Here is a 12,751-nt window from a genome sequence, read left to right as displayed (position 1 = left end):
CGAGAGCAGCTCCCGCCGCTCCTCCCCGCCCTCGCGCCCCATTGGCCGCCGCGCGGAGGGCAGGTTGCGCGGGGCCGGGCGCGGACGCCTCCGCCCGGGGCTGCCCGCGGGGCGAGGCGGGGCGGGGCGAGGCAGGGCGGGCGTGAGGGGAGGGCGGGCAGCGGCCGCGCCGGGGCTGTGACGGCCGGCGGGGAAGGGCTGCTCGCACCTTCCCCTGCCGGGCAGCGCCGCGGGACGGGCGCTCGGGGCAAGCCACCTTTACCGAGGAGGTGGCGCGGTGGAGCCGGGCCCGCCATGCTCCGACGCGGAGCGCTGGCAGGGTCTCCTGTTACCCCGGGGAAGGAAGGGGCTGGTGCCCCAGAGCCTCGCACCGGCCGCCGGCTCAGCGGTGGCAGCTGGTAGAGGCAGCGGCTGTGCCGTTTATCGCGAAGATAAGCGCCGGTGCAGCGAGGCGGTACCACAGGGCTCGGCGGCTGGCGGCGGCCGCGCTTGCATCAGGTGAGCATGCCTGGTGTCGCCGCTGCCAGGGAGATCTTCTGGTGCGCTGCCTGTGTCGGGCCTCTGTCAGTGAGGTTACCAAACACAGGAAGGGCGTGTGTATGTTCGAGGGAAGTGTTTATATGTTTAAGAACTTGTTTTGTCTTGACTGTGAGAAGATCACGTATGAATTGGAAATAGGGTTACGCTTGCTGGCAAAGCTTCAAGATTATAGTTCTGTCTTCAGCCGGGCTGGTGGAGGGACGGCAGTCACTTCTATGCGATGCCGGCCTGGCAGCTTTCACCCCAGTGGTGGTGGAGTCCCTAGTCCAGAAACGTCCACAAAACCCTACCACTGCAACAGATACACGCATGGGTCTTTCTCCTGGAGGGGAAAGTTATTAGTGGCCTGAGCTAATGCTGTTGGGTCAGAGATGAAGCTTCATGCCATCATACTGGATTGGACAGGTGGTGTAACATCCTTTCTCCTACACGATGTGACATCTGTTGCTACAAAGGCCACAAAACCTGTGTCCTGAAGAGTGACATACATATCCTTACAAGAACCTCTTCTCTGACATAAAGGGAAAATATATTGTAAACGTTTGATCTTTGTTCAGTCTTACTATTCCCCCCCCTCTCTTTTTTTAAGCCTGTGGAAGTGATGCCTGTGGACTTAGTAGCATTTGATAAAGTAATGATAATGTCTTGCCATACTGACAGCAAAGGTACTGACAGAACAAAATACATTAGAGAACAAGTGTGTAATGTGGGAAAGAGAATGGGGTTTCAGTTTTCAATGCTGTATAAGCAGACATGAAGAAAAAAGTGATTTTTTTAAATTTGATCAGCAATGTTGTTACCTAACTGCTTTGAAAACCAACATTCAGTTTTAGAAGAAATAGTTTTGAACTAATGCATACAGAGATAAATGATAGTAGTTGTGGTGGTCTGGTCTGCTCAGAGAAAATAAACAGAACTTTTTTTTATGTTTTCCTAGTATTAGAAGCTCTTTATCTTTTACAAAATTGGAAAATCATTCCACCACAAGCAAAGAGCTACATGTGGGAGTAGAGATTGCTCAATTAGATTTGCTTAATTGTCAGAAGCAAATTATAAGTACTTCAAAATACTTTCAAAAGAAAGCACAGCACAAAGGTTGTTTTTTTCATATCTTTAAAAAGTTTTCTGGCTGTTCCAGGAAAGATGACCCAGGTACAGACCAAGCTCTGAATTCAGCCGGTGTAATTGCACATGCTTTCTCAATAGTCCTTCTTTCCTACACTGAGAGTTTGATGCTCTGGTATTAGAGGCCATAATGTGGGATTAAGTTAACATGGGTGCAGCAGTCATTACTAGTATGGGAAAAGAATTACCTTGCTTCCCTGAAGCGGTGCAAAGGTTTTTAATAACTAAGGGCAGAGGAAATGGTCTGTGTTTCTTTGTCGTGGCCTTTTTTTACTTTTCACATCTGCAGATACAGTCTTACGAGGTATTGTCTTCAGAAGCCTTGACCTATAGCAGAGGGTGCCTGGGTCCTTTTGTAGGGTATATGTATACGTGTGCATATGTGAAGGAGTGAACACTGCTTTTCGTTCTGTAATGTCTGTCTTATAATGAATACGTCTAAGGAACTAATTAAAAATGCAGGGAAGCTGGGAAAATCAATGAAGAAACAACAAAAGTATAGTTCTGAGTGCAAGGATATTAAGATCAGTTTTGTGAAGTAGTGTACTTTAATTAGAAAATATGATAGAAATCAGCCGCAGAATTGTGGGACAGGTTGCATGTGAGCTTACTGTATCTACCCATTGTGTAAAACTTTTAGGGTTATTAGGAAAAATCAGAAACTTTTAGGAGTTTCCCTTTGAACTAATGGTTCTGGTATCTAGAGCTCACAGTCAAGATGAAAAGCATAATCACACAAAAGCCTTAATCTTCAAAGCAAAGAAGAGACCTAAAGTGGAACTGAAAAACTGAAGAAATTCCACTTGCAACGTGAGTTGTCATGCTGTCACAGCAGCAGTGTCACACATTTTAGCATTCAGTAACCACCAAAGAACTTCTGTTTGTATGGAAACCACTTAGGTGAGAAGTCAAAATATCACAAAGAAAAAAATGAAAGCTTTGGAGTGATAATTATGTACGGAAAAAGCCCCAGTTGATTTAAAAAATACTCGATTAGAAAACATGGACCTGCAAATAATTAGCATAAGCTTTTACTTGGCTCAGAGAAAACTTTTTCTGATTTTAATAATGTTACAATTTTTAGAAGATTAATACTGAAATACATGCGCCAGCTGCTATAGCATGATTAGTTGAGCTGTATAACTAACTGTGGTAATACTTCTAGCTTGGTGAAAGTTCTAAATTAAAATACTTGACGGTTTTTTTTCCTCTTTTTTTCCTCGTGGTGTGGTAAGAGGCTCATATTTATTCAGTGTGCCTCAGCTGTCACGTGATATCCCTTACAAAGCTCCTTTAGGCAGCTGATATTTCTAAAACCATACCTGCGTTGCTCAGGGGCAGCTGGAATATAGAAAAATAAACTACGCAAAGGTGTCCCTGCTGTGGGTAACTGAGATTTGAAAACCAAAATGCCCATGTAGGCATGTGAATTGATGGGTGTTTTCTGGAGGTGCTTCTGTGAGCTCTGCTTGCAGAGAAGCCATGTATTCAGCAGTCAGTAAAACTGGATATACAGCCAATATTGAAAACTTTGGACTGCCCTTAACATGCTGCAGGTCTGAAAAACATTTTGCATGGTAAACTCCCATTAAATATCTGAAGTTCAGCAACATTCTTGACTTAACAGTTTGTCAACCTTTCTCCTTTGGTGGGAAATCTGCCTATAGAAAAACTTGTTGCTTTTTTGCTTAATTTTTATTCAGCTGTCATGCTTTTGACACATGAAGTTTTTCAGGAAAAACAACACCATTAGACTAAACTCTGTCTGCATGCCAAAATAGAATCATTATTAATAAACAATGGAAATAGGCTGAACCAAATGTTACATAATAGTTTTTCTTTAATTAATCATTAGGAAAAAAAAAAGTACAAGGAGTTGAAAAAATGTTTGAAAGGAAGTGGGGAATTCTATGATGTAATTTGAATAGAAATAGCATTGTAAGTCGATAAAAAATTTTCTCTTCTAAAGTGTATAATATTTTCCTGCCCACATATTTTCATATAAAATCATCACAGATAGTAACACTATTAAATTTAATTTAGGAGTTCTGGTTATTACTAGTATGACTAGCAATATTACTTGTACTTCTGGCACATTTCCATTGTACCTGATACAACATCTGGATGAATCGGGCATTTCCCTGGGTGGTGGGGGGAATTCTTTGGGGAGTGACAGCAGTCCCCTCCCATCCCCTGCTTTTCTCGCTGAGTGACTGTCTAGGAGGGAGCTGCAGCTGCCCCTGCCCAGGGATCTGGTGGTGCACTGGCATGCGAGGCACCTCGGCACTCCAGTAGTACACTATCGTGCCAAAAAACACAGCTCTATAATTTACTCCACTGTCATGTGTTCCGTGTTAGTCAATCATGCTACCAAAGTTTGAGGTTTTTTTCCTGTTGAAACGATGCTGTTAATCTTTATAGTACACTGAATGACTTTTTCCTCTGTAACAACATTTGTCACTGGAGCGGTACGTAGTTCTATTTTAGCAGTTATGAAGTCTGCATTAACAGTTAAAATACTTTTAGGTTTGTTTTTTTTTTTTTTTCAACTCATTTCTTTGGAGCAGTATAGTTTAAATTAGCTTCCTTGGCAAGTTTGGCAGTTCTTACTTGCCTTTCAGAGGCCAACAACATAAAAGGGAAGTTCACAGAAGAGTACTAATAATGAGCTGTCAATGTGTTTTCTTATTTTAGAGCCCTTAAAATTATTTCAGGTCTTATCGGATGAGTTACAAGCAGACAGCTAAGTCAGACCCTATGCAGAAAAAAACGTTATGAATTAAATTCCTCTTGGGCACAAACTGTGGCACCTCACTGAAGTAAACAAATACCTTTTTAGAATATTTGCTAGATTCGTTTTAAAGGGAACTTTAGAATATACTTTGTAAATATTAGCAATTGGAAATTTTTGTATTATTTTAGCTTTCTGCAGTTGGCTGCGTGTGGTGCTTCATTTTGTTGTGGCGAGGTAGGGTAATCGACGGCTGTGGTGGAAGCAGAAACAGTCGAGCATTGCACAGGAAGTAGTTATCTGGCAGGTCCCGTTTGAGCGTAGCTGTTCTGCAGATTTTCTGTGAGAGATCTGAGGACTGAAGACTCTTTCCAGGGATCCTGACTGTAACTCTGTGGTGGCACCTGTGTGCCAGAAATTTTGACAAAGTGGCAGGCTTTCTTCTGTTCTTTTTCTTTTTTCTTGAGGTGTGGTAACGGGACCTGGGTGTGTGTTAGACAGCCATATTCTGTAGCTTTGAAGAAAGAACTGAAGCTGTCCATTTCTGTTTGAAAGTTGAAACTTTTACCAGGTGTTGAAAGCTGTGTTCCAAAGACACCTGTGGTGAAATCAGTGGACCTGTGATTTTTGCAGACAGATTAACAGTCATGGAAGTGGCTTAACTCGTGATAAGGTTTTGTAGCATTCCTTTCTTTGTTGTCATACTTGGCTTTGGTTTTTTTTCAACACCTTCTTGTAAAATAAAATGAAGTTGCTCTGGAAAATATACTATCACTGTACAAATTGTGTTCTCTCTTTCTATCCTGATGGAGCACTCCAACAAGATTGTCAGTAATTTTGAGGTGAAATTTTTCTTCTGTGAAGGTACCTGGACCATTTTTGGAGAGAGGGTAGAATCCTTTATAGTATATGCTGAGGCTGTATGCTACCTCTGCAGCATGAAGGCTGGCTTGGGCATGTGATCTGAGGCTAGATGTGAGTTATGATCAGCTGAAAGTTTAATGGAAGTTTCTTCTTGTACCATCCTGCCCACTATGGGGCTGGGCTTGAAAACATTTCCAGCTGTCAGGATGGATTTTAGTAGTGCAATGCAATGGCTCTTTCATTGCCTGGTGGAAGGATTGTCCTAATAAACACTGAGGCTGGGCTCTTTAGGAAAGATTGTTCCTTTTTATAAATGCTTGCCATTGCAATTATTCAGAAAGTTTTTGTATACTATGTAACTACTGTATGTAATAAACTCTTGTAAGGAGTGAATTTAGCTCATTAACCTTTGAATTCTGAAAGATTCTAGGACCAAGAAAAAGAATACAAACCAACAAGCTACTGGATACTATCTGTAAATCAGAATCTTGGTTCTTAGAAAAACCTACTTATTGGAAAAGGCTGATTTTGTGGGAATGATTCATGTATTAGGTGAGTCAGTTATCTTTCACTAAGAGGACACTGGCAGCAAAATCAATAGAATAAACCCCAGCTTTAGTAAACCTGCAGCAAATGACAAACTATATTTGCAGCTGAGTGCTTTTAAGAAGGCCTGCAAAAAGTTTTTAAGGAAATGTTTTCTTGCCTGTAAATTCTCTCTTATTCCAGCAGAGGGTAGTTTATCCTCTAGGAAGCTAGGTGTGTTGAAGGAATGACCAGGAAAGGTAACTTAATGATTCCCATTTCCTTTTATTTGAGAGAGGGCAATAAAAATTAACTTCAACAGACTGACCTTATCAGATTAACAAATGCTAAAACAGACTGTTAGGCTACGGTATGTTCTGAGGCTGGAACTGGAAAAGGCAGCCAAATTCAACAGTAGTCCCATTTCTGTCCTGCTACCGAGTGCTTCATTTGCCCTTTAAGAATTACTGCTGTTTGCTTATGCTGAGAACAGTTGTATTATAAGCCTGATGCTTAAGAAATTTGTCAAGTAGTAAAGTAGATACAACATGGAACATTTTTTGTGCTGAATGCATGGAATCACTCTAGTTGAAGAGTATTCAGCTTGTTTATAGTTGCTTAAAAACTCTTTAAGATCTGGACTGATGCAGCTGTGCCTGGTTTTAGCTCTCATCTGGGGCAAGGGTTTGTTAGCTGTGGTAGAGGGACACACACCACTTAAAGCCTGGTACAAAGCTGGGAGTTGTTGTACTTGGGGTGATACCTATCACCCTTCTTTCTGCCGGTGTACCCACTGCTATATGTGGATTGTTGTGATAGTACGTGCCTGCTATACTGATAGTACGTGGAGATTAGGGGGATACTCTTTCTGAGTTCTCCTCTTCTCTGATATTTTATTTTAAATCAGCCATCAGGGTGCAGTCCTGCCAGTAAGCTTCTGTGGCTGTCAGTCCTGAAATGCTGCAGAAGCTCTTCTGGTGTGAGAGCATGAGGGAGTGCGCACTGAATCTTTGAAAGTATAACTGAAGGGGTGTGCGGATCCACAGCTATTCCATTGCGCTGATTCAGTGAAGCCCTGTTACTCAGAATTTGTTTCCATTCAAAGCAGCTTTTCAGCTCCTCATGGATATTAGCCTTTTTACCTGATTTCTAGAAAGAGGGGTTTGGTCCACTGATTGTGGAAAGAAAAGGCAGTGTGTGCTCTGAGAGCCCCACAAGGAAAATTAAGCATGGGTCTGTTCTTCAGGCTGCTTTGGACCCCTGCAGATCTTGCAGCTGGCATGTGAAATTTGCAACACAGCCGTTGGTAAACCACCTAGCTGAATAGTAAATAACAACAGCAACTAATACTTATCATTTTATTCATCATAGTCAGAAGTGTAATATAATCAGTACTATGCTGCTTATTTTAATTTTGAACCAAAAACCAGACCAGTACTCATTTAAGAAACCTGTGAATATGGTTAGTGTCAATCATGCCCATGCTTCCATGGCTAGTTTGATCTTGGCTTTATTATAATTTGGAATTTTCCCGGTGGTGTATGGGACTTCTCTTTTTTTTTTTTTTTTTTTTTTAAAATATACATCTGATTCAGGCCTGTAAGTCAAATCTAGCTGTATTTCTCTGTGTTACAGCCTTTTCCCCCCTCTTCAGTTCTGAATGTGCTTTCAGAAAGAACACAATTTTTTTCTATTTATTGGAAAAAACCCTAAACTATATCAGGGATGAATAATGTATCTAAATTCTCTATTTTGGAGCAATACAGGTATAATGAATTACCTTGATTCCATTTTTAAACCCATATTTTACGTTATCAAAGGAATACAGAAGAGCTTTTGTATGGATCAGTAGATGATTTATGTCATGCTCTCCACTGATTATACTTGAAGCCTAGTCAATTAATCCCTTAAGGCAGGCACTTTGGTTAGGTGTCTTACTAACGTGGGACAATTGCAGGCCTGAGTCCTGATCCAAGATTGCTGTTGTCTAAACACTAAATAGACAAAAGAAGGTGGAGGAACCCAGGACAGCTTTTCAAATGTCACACAAAGGGTTAGTGCCAGAATTGTTGCTTGCCCATCCCTTGCAATCTCGATTGACTCTGTGCCTTCCAGAGTGGAGGAGGCAGACTAATTTATAGTTGATTTAATATATTTAGTTTGAACTTTATACTGTTTCACTGGTAAGCAGTTTGCAAAGGACTAATATCTGGTTAACTGAGACTGTAAGCTTGTCACAGATGGAGATGTATGTGTTAGCAATTAATATACTTTAAATAGGCATCAGTAAACTTTGAACACTGTGTTCCATAATAAACAGTTCACCATTTATTAAAGGTATGTATTAGCTTAGTAATATTTTTGAGCAGTTTATAAGTGAATCTTCATACATACATCTGATATTTATATACCTTATCCATTATTGTAGCATCTGGCTGTGGTAGGGTAGCAGACTGGAACAAAAATGAACTCCACTCTTTTAAGAAATGTAGATAGATAATAGTTTTAAATAATTTACAAATTGAATTCCTGATGCTGTTTTCTTCACCAGCTGGAAAGCTTCTCACTGTTGGAAAGGCATTTAGTGTGTTTGACATTAAGGGTGGGGGAATGTTTGTGTGATTATAAATGTTAGACTTGCAAACACGCCTTTTGATTGCAACAGCCTGAACTTCCACATGTCAACAGGAATCATAACTTTTCACAAGATAAACCTTGGTGTGTGTACCTTGGCATTGTTGCTGCTCTTTTCTATATAATTTCAGTATGTATATCACTAAATTGTAGCTGAATTTTACATGTGTGCACGCTTCAGATGAGACATTTAGATAATGTAAGTATTCTTGACTAAACATTCAGTTGCTACAGCTACTGTATGCAGCTGTAACCGTTTTGGTATTGTGATGAAAGCTCAAATGGCATTGAGTATGAGTAATTACCTGTGATCATACAGGCTTGTGATATCTTGTGCAGTGCTGCTGAGCCTAGTATTAAATTTAGAAAGGTTGTTGGTTGCTGAGGTCTGAACATTTTCAAGGAACTCTGTGTAGTTCTTTCCTAGTTATGTGGCATGTGCTCTACAGTGTCTCTGCAGTGCTTCACAGGTTGTTTTATTGTGGTCTTTTTTATTTGGTTTCAGTTGGAAGAATTATTTAAAAACTTGAGGATGGATTTGGAAAGGGGAGTGGCTGCAGTCCTTATCTAATCTGAAGAGGAAGAAAGAAGACTGAAGCTGCCACCATGTCATATGAAGGATTGGAACTTTTGGACTGTTTGTTTTAGTATGGTAAATGAAAAGCTGTGTGCTTCCCATCCTTTCTTAGATAAACTGACTTTCACGTGCATGACATGTGTTGTCTAATTCTGAAAATGGTCAGGCAGTTCTCAGAAAAATGATAGCTCAGGATGTATTAAGTTTTGTACCAAATATTTCTGTGCTGTGGCACACCCCCTGAGACATGCTGACAAGAAAGAAAAAGGAAAAAAATGCAAAGGAGCAGTGTTTCTTCTTGGATGATAATGGCCTATAGAAATCTCAAAGGTTTGTGCCATGTCATTTGTAATTTCTTCCTGCATGTTTATCTGTAATATGCTTGTTGCAGTAATATGCTTATTGCAATGCTTCAACCACACCTACCTGAACAGGTGCAAGTATAGCATTGTTGTGGGACACCCTGTCTGACATCTCAGATCTGGAGGGAATGTGTGTGATGTATCACTCAGTTTGTGGACATGTATGCCATGTGGAAAGCATTCCTGCATAATGTCCAGATGCATATTAATTAGACAAGCAAGATACTCATGTGATGTAAATCAGATAGTTTCTTGGAAATGTACTGATTCATATCACAACTGAGAATCTAACCTGGTATCCCTAATTAGGGGAAATTACAATCTGTGTTACAAATAAGCTAAAATAATTTTATGTATGTTCAGGTAGAGAGATACACATAGAATGTTTTATTTTAATGATTAATGGTTAATCATGTTAATGTTAATAGTGTAATGAGAGAAGGGATATTATCTGTAAGGCTGTGGAAAGATGGTAGCTTTCAAGAAGAGAGCTGATGTGGCATACAAATTGTGGAAGGTTTGGCGATAAGACTGGAAATGATGGAAGGGAGGAACACAGCAGGAGCATGTGGGGAACACTTGTTTTGTAGGTGCCCTTCTTTTCCTCTGAACTTCACTGTTTTTTTTATCCAAAATGTTTTCTTCAGCCCATTCCCTTGTGACTTTCCATTGAGTTACAGTAAGGGCTCTCAGTCTGGGCTGATTGCTTTTAAACAATATTGCCTAGTGTCCGTGCAGAATTGGACTGCCACCCAAGTCATCAACATATTTCCCCACTCTGGCAGGGACACCTTGCTTCTTGATCTATTCTCTAACTTGCTGGGCACCACACTTCAAAGGACAAGTTGCTGCAGCTTTGAGCTTTTGCAGTGCCTAGGTGCTTGGTGTTGGTGAATTAGCATCATTAAAGTTAGCTGCTTAGGCAGCCCCTCTGAGAAGGAGAGTTACATGGCAAATCCCAACAAGCTGAATGGAAAGCTGCTTGGGAGAGATCTTGAAAAGAACATCAGATAGGGGAGTGCCTTAAGCAGTGTCATTGTCTGGGACTGGGATACCATAGTCTCCGTCAGCTCAAGATCCCTTTCCTATAGTTAGCTGTATAGCCTTTTTTGTTCAAAAACTTACTGTTCTGTTCCTTGCCTGCCACTCCCAATGCATGCTATGCACTAGCTCAGCAGTTAAAAGGCAGCAGGCTAGCATTTGGTTTCTTCCTCTGCCTGAGGGAGCTCTAATCAGCGTCTCTTATCTTCCAGGAAAGTGTCGTGGCTATAAAATACTCTGAGGTGTGATGGTTGCAGTGCCTTCTTTTGAAGGTGTTTTACTTTGCGTGGAATAATTAAATATTAATTGGGAGTGGAAAAGAAGATCAGTTTAGGGATTAGCTCACACATCTGGGAGTTGAGAGACATGGGTTTTAAGCCTTAGCTTCAGGGAATGCTTGTCATTAGTCTTGCTGTCTGTCTTCAGCCTGGTTTTCTGAGGATGTCCTTGATTAGGGTGTCACAGCTGAAGGAAGCAGAGGAATGTAGAGCTACCCATAGATATGAACAGAAGTGAAACTGATTGAAATTAAGATGGTATTACAGATGTCAGCTGTCTTGAGCAATAGCAGCTGAGTGTGCTGATATTCATGGTTAAGTAGCAGTGATGATGCTGAGTATCTAATTTTGGAACTAAAGCAGCACATAAAGCACCTAAATCCTACCTGTAGTATACTTGTACAGATCTAACCATGAATGTCAATGCTGAAAATGTAAGGTATTTTTAAAGTCTTGTGTAATCTCTTGTGCTGCTATCACTGCTTTGATCCTTTTTGTGTTGTTTGTGTCTCTCAAATCTCTTTGTGTCTCCTATTTTCATGGCTTCCCATTTCCATATATGCTGGCACTTATTCTTGCAAAAATCAATCAGTTCCTTTTTGCTAGATTCCGTGTCTAAAATAGCTCCTTCAAACACGCTGCATCATGTATCTGTTCAAAGCTGATTATCTTACCAATAGTTTATGTAGGTTGTTTTTAGCTTTCATCACTTCTTTATTGGAGTGCTTTTTGATACCTTATTAAACAACTTGACTAATGTATCACAGTGATAATATCAATGTTCTTTCTGCTCACTTTTTGTTTCCTATAGGAACTAATCAATCTATTTTATCTGAATTATTATTTTAGTTTTTGTTGATTATTTTACTGAATAGTAATTGGTAGTCACTTTTTGAGAGATTAATGGTTCATCTATTATCTTATACAAATGTATAAAGATTTACACAGTAGAAATTATATGTACCAGTCACATTTTTATCAGTGATCTGAACTCTTCCAACGTTTGGGAACTATGCAGATTATAGGACTTTTTTCTATTTCTTTAATAATTATTATGACCATCAAGAAAATAATACTTTTTTTCAGTTTTACTAGTGGTTCAGAAAGAACTGTGGTGATAACTGAGTTGTATTTTTGAGCTGTAATCTGATACGATTTTAGTCATAATGTACTAAGCATATAGCAGTAACTTCAATTTTAAAAGCTGTGGTGGGTGTTTTACTGCAAAACAATTTTAAAAAGTGCTAAAAAGCAGGATCCAAAATTACTCAAGAAGTCTAAACTGGTTGTGGTAATTTGCTTTCACTGTCACAAGGCTTTGCTAATTAAAAATGTGCTTGGTGAGACTCTCCCAGTAGCTAAGAAAACCCCACATAAACCCAGAAATTTCTGTAATAAGATATGCAACTTCTGGAAATGACTAGTATCTAGAAATTGTTAACACAAACACTGATGTTGTAGACATAAATTTTTAGACTAGTGCCTATTCAGGAAACTTAAATGCCCGAGGTATCTGTAGTGAACAGGATTTTGAAAAAGTGTCTCTCTTATTGTGGGACCTTACTGGCAGTTCTAAGCATTGTGTTTTGTCTGGGAATAAGAAGAGAATGTGTTAGAGCAATACCTAATCTTTTATAATAAAACTATAAAATGCAGTCTAAAGCCCATTATAATACTAACCAGAAACCTGTTTAGATGTCTGAAGTATCACAGCGTGGCAAATTAATGGGCATTGTAGCGATTCGGAGGACTGCAGTATCTATTTTAGTAAGCCAGCATGAACTTTTCAAAATAATAGTTGCTTTATCTGAAGTACACACAGATATTCATATAAGTCCATTTAAAGAAAATGGATCATCATGACATTTCAAGAGCACCAGTAGAGAAAGTTTTGACTATATGATTTCCCACTGATTTAAGAGTGTAATGCGTTTTCATTCAGCCCCAACATATCTTATCTAGCCTTTTTGTCTGTGCAGAGGCAGAGTAAGAGGCACTTATTCTTTTAATATTTTTGTTAAATGTTTGCAGTTATTTAATATTTTTTCTGTACTGCATTAAGCCAACAGTAGTA

The 12,751-nt window shown here is 39.9% G+C and overlaps 1 long non-coding RNA gene across 2 annotated transcripts in view; it reads left to right on the top strand.

Moving 5' to 3' along the window:
- The first annotated feature begins 173 nt into the window (after positions 1-173).
- Positions 174-12,751, top strand: part of LOC135310460 (uncharacterized) — a 58,346-nt gene continuing 45,768 nt past the window's right edge. For both annotated transcript variants that reach the window (XR_010370521.1, XR_010370522.1), the window contains exons 1-2: positions 174-498; positions 8,925-9,326. This is a non-coding gene — a long non-coding RNA (uncharacterized LOC135310460). The remainder of the gene's footprint in view (positions 499-8,924; positions 9,327-12,751) is intronic.

This window comes from Phalacrocorax carbo, chromosome Z, assembly GCF_963921805.1.
Source record: "Phalacrocorax carbo chromosome Z, bPhaCar2.1, whole genome shotgun sequence".
In the NCBI taxonomy this organism is placed as follows: Eukaryota; Metazoa; Chordata; class Aves; order Suliformes; family Phalacrocoracidae; genus Phalacrocorax; species Phalacrocorax carbo.
The sequence above is the reverse complement of the archived record's forward strand: the minus strand, read 5'-3'. Positions and strand labels throughout refer to the sequence as shown.